Consider the following 7,999-nt stretch of genomic DNA (forward strand, 5'->3'; position numbering starts at 1 on the left):
AAAACAGAGAGTCAGAGGGGTACGGAGAAGCACAGCTTGCTGGGAGCAGACACCTGCTGATGGAGGCAGCACAGGTGGGAACTCAGGTATAACTGAGGAATTGCTGGAGGCTCAGTGTGAACTAGCCTGAGAGTTAAAAACACCAGGGGACCCAGTCTTCGGGGTCCTCACACTTCTGTGGGTTTTAACACAAGGAGCCCTTCCAGGTTCTCGGGGTGAAGACTGCATAAAGACACCCTGTGCTTGTGCTTCCAGTAGGAAAAGTTGAAAAATACATATTTGGAACGTACCCAGAGCACTGTGTTCTCCTAAAAAATGACTGCCTTCATAAGACACTGTTTTACCAGAGCCCAACTGACCCAGAGGAAGTAAATACCTCAATCAAACTCCTGTAGCCTTTAACGTGGGCCGGGGACATACCCACCTCCTGGCCCTGGACTTACTGCTCACCTGCTGAGGAGGGGGTGCTGACAAGACTTGTCCAGGGCACAGCCCGTGGGCACAGCCTCACTAGAACACTGAAACCTGTTAAAAGATCCATTGAAGCGGGACAGACTGCAGCCGAGGCCGAGGCGGCATGGGTGTGCGCGCCGAGGCCGGCGAGTCCCCTGCTCTCGGCCAGGGGAGCCTCAGAGTGACCCCCGCCCCCTGCAAGGGGACCCCGGAAGAAGGTCAAGAAACTGCCCTGGGGGGAAAGCAAGGCGCTCTCGGCAACCCGCCCCTCCCTCATCACTTGGTCACACAGGGCGGAAAGAAGGAACCCAAGGACCCGACGTCCAGACAGGAGCAATGATGCTGCGCAAACCTGGGATCTGTTACTTCCCCTGGAAGGTCAGCGTCGGCCAAGTTCCTCATGGGTACACACTGAGAACGTTCGGCAGATTGTACAGCTACGACACGATGCAGTCCCGAGTGACCCTGATGGCTCGGCACAGATCTGACCAGCACCAGACCCCCGTCTGTACCAAGTTGGTGGAACCGTTCCAAGCCCAGGTGGGCTCCCTCTACACCGTCCTTGGGCAGCTGGATCACTAGAAGGATGGAGGCTGCGTGGTGAAGGCCCAGGTGCTGGCTTGTGTGGGAGGAATGACTCTCCCCTGGTCAGAACAAGCCGTCCGGGAGCAGAGGCTGTACCAGCGAGAGAGGGACAGCAGCCAGTAGAGAGCAAAACGGCAGCTTGTGGCAACGCCCTTCCTCCCCCACCTGCCCTGGAGCTGCTGCAGAGGAGATGCAGGAGCTTCCCCCGAGTGACAGACTTCGGAGCTGGAGAGAAGAGGGGAGGGGTTGTTCATCGCGATCGCCCCAGAAATGGGAGCCTAGAGATCAGAGGCTGGGTTCTGGGGCGCTGGGGGCTGGGCCTCGTGTGGGTCCTGGAGGGTTCCAGAAGGTCCTGGTGAATAAAGCCGCGCAGTGTGACGAAGGGGGGGGGGGAAAAAAGATAAACTGAGGCTTATTAAACATTTTAAGAGCTTATTTGAGCAAAAATCAGTTGAATCCGGCAGAGCCAACCCAGAAGTGGTTAGGAGTTCGGGAAGGGGCGTTTATACAGCAAAGGCAGGAGCAAAGCAGTGAAATTATTGATTGGCTGTTGCTTAAAGCCTCGTTGGCGGTTTGTGATTGGTTGTCATTCCCAGACTTGGATTTTGGTTTGCCGCCTTAGACCCCCGTGGCATCACAGCCCCTTCCGTCCAAGGGTTTCATTGTTTAATGAAGTTAACAAATCTGATCATTGCAATTGTGTGTAAATGTCCACAAATACATACATGTTCATAGTTGGCAAAAAAAAAAATCCGTTAAACTATCAGTTATCTCAAGATGCTCATTTAAAAAAATACATTCCATTTCTTAATTATTTGGTTTCTATGTCTAGAGTGAAGTGGCAGTTTAAAGTAATGGTGCTAGATTAGGGTGGGGAGAAGGAACCTCCAGCATTTCAGCTCTGACTCTGCAGTGTAATTGCGTTAAGGAGTAGATTTTCTCATTTGTAATGAGGATACAATGCCAACCTCTTTATGGGATTTTTATTAGTTTCCTCTGGCTGCTATAAAAAAATTGCTACAAACTTGGTAGCTCTTTTTTTTTGGCTTTTTCTGGGGGGACCCGGCTGCATGGCATGCAGGACCTTAGCTCCCCCGACCAGAGATCTAACCTGCAAACTTGGTGGCTTAAAACAACACAAATGTATTATCTTGCAGTTTTGGAGGTCAGAAGTTCAAAATGGATCTCAATGGGCTAAAATCCCATTGAGGGTCTGCAGGGCTGTGCTCCTTCTGGAGGCTGTGGAGGAGGATCCATTTCCTTGTCTTTTCCAGATTCTGGACACTGCCTGCATACCTTGGCTGGTGGCCCTTTCCTCCACCTTCAGGCAGCAATGGCTGGTCAAGTCCTTCTCGCTCTGGCCGGGCTCTCCTCCCTCACTCTTTCACTTATAAGGACCCTTGTGATCCCACTGGGTCCACTCAGATAATCCAACATAGTCACTCCATCTCAAGATCCTTAAATCAATTATATCTGCAAATTCCCTTTTGCCATGTAATCTAACATAAATCCAGGTCCCTAGAATTACAGTGTGGACATCTGGGGAGTCAATATTCTATTCTGCTTATGACAATATTATTGAACAGCTTATAAGAGGAAGTGTGTACAAAATGTTTAAAATATGTGATGACAAAATTATACCATTTTTTTCTCATCGTCCCCCTTCCCCTCCTTCTTCTCTTCCTCCTCTCTCTCCCCTTTTATGAGACTATATATTTTTTAATTGATTTTTTGCATCTTTCATTTGAGGATCTAATCTTATTGCTATTTACTGCTTTTTTCTCCTTCTCATTTTATTTTCTACAGTCTTGTTTTCAATATTTACTTCTGCATCCTTGAGTCTCACAAAGTAATACTGTTTGACAGCCAATTCCTGCCTGCTGTCCCCTCGTGACTATTTCTGTCTCTCGCTATATTCTCACACCATCGGCATGCTCCATATTCACCTTTGTTCTGTCACCTCTTAGAATGCATCACTTATGAACCATATTCTCAAATGTTTTGACTGTTACGTTACCTCCAGATGAGCAGTTTTTTTCTCTTGAGCTACGAACTACATTGACACTTTATGCTTGAGTAAAACTCAGGATACCTCCTTGTTTATCTGTTTTAAGGGAAATGTTTCATGGTAGGTTTTCATATTCTAGAGTTTTCCTCACATATTTGCAGAACTGTTAATGGAGAAAGAATTTCATCGCTGTGTCTGAGCAGTACAGCAAAGTAGAACTTTATCAAGTATCTAGTCAGCAAGATCAATGCAGACAACTAATATAACAACCCAGCACACAAAATGACTTTAATGCAAAATTGAATTTTTGAAGTGCATGCAATGTACAGTGGAATAAAGTGGAGATGGGCAATTGCCTAAGGCATTTGATAAACCTAGGATGCCAGAGTGGATCACTTGAAGTTGAAAACACATATTTTTGAGGTAAGAATTGCCCTGATGTATACTCTTTTGTATCCAATTCATTAAAAAATATACTTTGAATCAAGTTAATATTACTTTCATGGATGCAAAACAAAGAGAGTTCTGTGTATCTTATTGACTGCGTCCCTTCATTAATTATTGACAAAAATAGTAATAATTGGGATATGCTAGGTCTAAATATATTCCAGAAAGATGTATTGATTACAAAAAATGTTTAACATGACCAATAATATAATGTTATGTTGTAATATAAACACAGTCTATGTCTAAATAATGTTGGAAATCAGAAAATGTCCAACAAATACTCAACAATTGGTTAAGTATTTGAAAATATCTAGTTAATATACTGAATTTTTCCATTTTATCTCAATATTTGCCATTATAGAAACACACTTTCCAGGAAATTGTTTTTGTCCTTTTGCATTTGCTGCCTAGACAGTATTCCACCCAGAGAGAATACTATAGTTACCTCATGATAATGTATATTTTCTTGGTAAAGACAGGGGTCATCAACCCTCCATTAGTAGTGCAGGAATATCAATGATAGTCAAAATTACATACGTGTTTTGCATAACATAAATGAATATAATTAGGATAAAACTGATCTTGTTTGACGAGAACCCAAAAGCATCACTGCCATTCATCTGTAAGGCCCTGAATTCAATTTCAGTGCTCTGGACCAAAAATAATTTTAGTAATATGGCATTAAATTTCAGATGTTATACTTGAAATTTGAATTTCCTTGATTGGAACTTCTTTCACCTGGACCAACTTGAGCTAGCCAAGACTGGGCCAAACAAAATACATTGACAACAGCCATCTACAGTTCTAATATCTATCTCACTGGAAACTATAATAAAATAGAAATTTCAAATATAAGACTTGACTTAGGTTACCACATCCAGCTGAACTTTAGGACATATGGCTTGCCAAAACGTGAGAAAATATCAGCTTATGAGATGCCGAGGTCTGCTAGGAGTAGCTAGAAAATATGGGGAAAATTACACAGAAGAGGAGAGGCAGGAAGGGTGAATGGACTCCCTTATCTGTGGCAAGGTTTGTGGGAGGAGTGGATATGAAAACACCTGGATGCTGTCTTACCGGGTGCCTGGACCAAACAGTTGACATCTGTATGGCGTTTTGACAATGTGAGGGGAAAGTAGGGAGGAACTATCAACCACATCTCATCCCTGGACTTGGATGATGGGGTCCAAGCACCAATGGACAGATGCTTTGGAGGAATGTGCTAATGATCTCAATGCCATCTGGGTTCAAGGCAGCAACACTGACTCCTGAATATACAAAGGAACAAGAAAGTCTGTGCAGGAAGTGACGGTGGGGCAGATTATACCTCAGTGGCCTGTGAGACCAAAAATCAAGTAGAAAATATACAGAAAAATGGCTGTCAGTCAAATGCATTAGAAATCCCCTTGACTTTGGTGATACAACCGGCACAGAAAATCCTCCCAACAAACCCTGCTGTGAGCCTGGTTATAGGAATCACGGGAGCACTATCGACTAGTATGACCTGGAGAATTCCAATTGCAAATGTAGCAAGCACTATGTAAAACACATTATATCCTTACATTGTGCAAGTGACTTGACATTTTCTAATTTAGTACAACAGCCATTCAAAAAGAATACTCTTAACTAACTCTACAGAAGAGAAAACTGAGGAATGAAGAGGTCAAGTGTTTTGTACAAACTTACTAAACCAGTAGCTAAGCAGGCATTCAAGCTAAATGCATCCAACTTCCTCACTTTTCTATTAAACATGCCAGTTCAAAAACACATAGATTAAACTGAGAGATAAATACAGCAGCACTTCTTCAAAAGTCCTCCAGACTTTGAGAATACATATCACTGATAAGTAAATGTGTAATAACTCTTAGTTTCAATATTAACCACATAAAAGTACTAGACTGTCATTTCCATCTCTAATCAAGGTTAACATTTTCTATAGCTCATTTGGAATTGAATATAATGTGTTGAGTTTGTTTTATCTGCTTTTGACAAAACTTAATCCCAATAAGATGTAAGATGACATATTACATAGGTAGGAATTTTCACATGAATTCTATTTATATGTAAAATCATGCAAAGGACGACTGAGTCATAAAGGTATAATATATGTGTATATATATTTCTAGTTGGAGGATTGAAGAGGGAGACAGAACTATAGGATAGAAGAGTATTCTATTCTTTTTCCTTTTGTGTGTGAATTTATCCTTCTCCTTCTGATTGGATATGAATCAGTAATAAGTTTCCTTCAACTTTGTCTCTCACTTCTCTTTTTTCCCTAATTTCCTTAAATTTAACTTATCTATCTTCACTCTTCTGTTTCCCCTCCCTTGCTCCCCCAGGAGAGGAAGGGCATAAGACTCAACAGAGCTGGAGGAGAATGTATATATTGCAGTTCTTTATTTTTTCTCTTCAAGCCTTGGTGGGGACAAACAGTGATTTATTTGAATTGTAAATCACCACACACAGTGTAAATAGCACTTTAAAATGTTGAGAGTTATTACTGTAATTTCTTATTTCATTCTTTTATATATTTTTGGATGAAATACCTACTGAAATCTGTATATAGTCCAGTGTTTGTCAACTTTATATTTTATATAGAGAATTCTTTATTCTAACAAATTTGTCAGTTGATTTAATTTCATTAAAGTAACAGTCTCAAGACATCCAAATAAACGTATTGACTTAGAGTTTTATAAATTAAAGGACAATTGTCAATTGACATAAAATTGAGTAATTGGTTAATTCATGGAAATTAACTATTTAAGTTAATGAATTGTGAAACTGTAATAGAGTTGTCTTGGTCATCATAAATGAATTCTTCTGGCTTCTGTTAAAGTCTAGGAAGAAAACAATTATAAAACTCTTTCCAATCCTATTTAGTAAACCAAGGATTGCTTCTCCTCCCTAGTCCACTTAATTTGTATGTTTTAGAAAAGCTATTTATAGAGAGGCTGAAATGCATGGGAGGATCAATACTGTTCCAAGGTTGGTATTTTCAGCATTTTCTTTTAGTTGATGATTTATAAGGTGCCAGAAGCACTAATGGAATCTTTAACTCTTTGTCAGGTTTCGATTTTCTCTAATTATCTACATTTTAATTATGGCCAAATTCTATACAAATTAAATAATGCTTCTGGAAATTTTGTAGACATTCTAAACTGAATTATGGTTCCAGGGAGCTCACTAGAATAAAGATTATGGAAAAATCATCATTAAATTTAATGGCTATTCACAGTTAAATTATTAAAATACCTCACAGAACTTATTGAAAATATAGTATAAAATAAAATTTCAAAATTAAAAAACCTAGTAAACAATGTTAAAGGATTCAAACACACTACTTAATTTATTTTAATATTAATAAGAAAAGGCTGAAACAAGATAAAATCCTCATTTACAAGTGCTATATAATACCAGCATTTAAACTAAGTAATAGGATACATCATTCAAAAAATCATAGCAACAGTGTAAAAGTGAGCACAGTGTATCAAGTTGCCCAACTACACAAATTAAATGTGACATTATTCTTATATATTTTGTAACTATCATGATGAATTCAGAGTCAACACCAAATTTTCTGGGGGGAAAGATGGATTTGATTCAGAACTCACTCCATTCAATAAAACACTAAGTATAAAACAGTATTTTGAGCAATAAAAACCTTAATTATCAAATATTTAATATTTCATTATAATTAATTTCTGTGACACAATTAGTTCAGAAATAAAAGAAGATAATGATTAAAATACACTGCTGACTTAGCCCAATGTAGTCCTAGGGCTACATTTTCTACAATTTCTACATGTTTTCAGAAATTGAGTGGGTAGTTATACCCATGAGAAGAAAAGATGTTTTGGTTAAACGGAAGTAAGAGAAAGACATCCATGGGGATACCTACCCTGACCCTTGCTCTTGGCCCAAGTGAGCATCCATGCTCTGGAAGGAAAAAGGACCACTCTGTGAGCAGGAAGAGGTATATGACATCCATATACAACATCCTTTGATAACTTTCATTCTTATTTTTGCAACGTGACCAAAGAGTTTCAGATTGGTAATAAGAAAATATAGATGATAATGCTGACTGTGATAATGATAATATAAAATTCCCTAAACACCATGGTGTAAAGCAGAGGGCACTTAACAACTTTAAAAAATATTCATATTAATGTATGATTGCAAGATTGGTGTGTCTCCATTTAACTTGTGAGTCACATATAGGCTCAATAAGGTTAAATAATTTGTCCAAAGTCACACTGCCAGGAGGTGGAAAGACCTGGTAATATTCAACCGTCAGATGCCAGTCCCAATCCACATTTCATTCTCTTACAGCTGCATTTCCTTTTAGTTTCAATTCTATCATGAAGTAACCATCCCATCAAAGATTGGCCAGCAAGGTCATTGGCCATTGCACTGCCCTGGGTGCTGGGTTATATCATAAGCATAAATTTAATTTGATAAGAAACTATCAAACTTGTTTTCCACAGTGTCTATACTATTTCATATTCC

The 7,999-nt window shown here is 39.7% G+C and overlaps 1 pseudogene; it reads left to right on the plus strand.

The window, feature by feature from the left end:
- Positions 1-789: 789 nt before the first annotated feature.
- On the plus strand, positions 790-1,161 carry LOC112412688 (CST complex subunit TEN1-like; annotated as a pseudogene).
- Positions 1,162-7,999: the final 6,838 nt, after the last annotated feature.

The sequence above is a fragment of the Neophocaena asiaeorientalis genome, unplaced genomic scaffold (genome assembly GCF_003031525.2).
Source record: "Neophocaena asiaeorientalis asiaeorientalis breed wild unplaced genomic scaffold, Neophocaena_asiaeorientalis_V1.1 scaffold191, whole genome shotgun sequence".
Classification (NCBI taxonomy): Eukaryota; Metazoa; Chordata; class Mammalia; order Artiodactyla; family Phocoenidae; genus Neophocaena; species Neophocaena asiaeorientalis.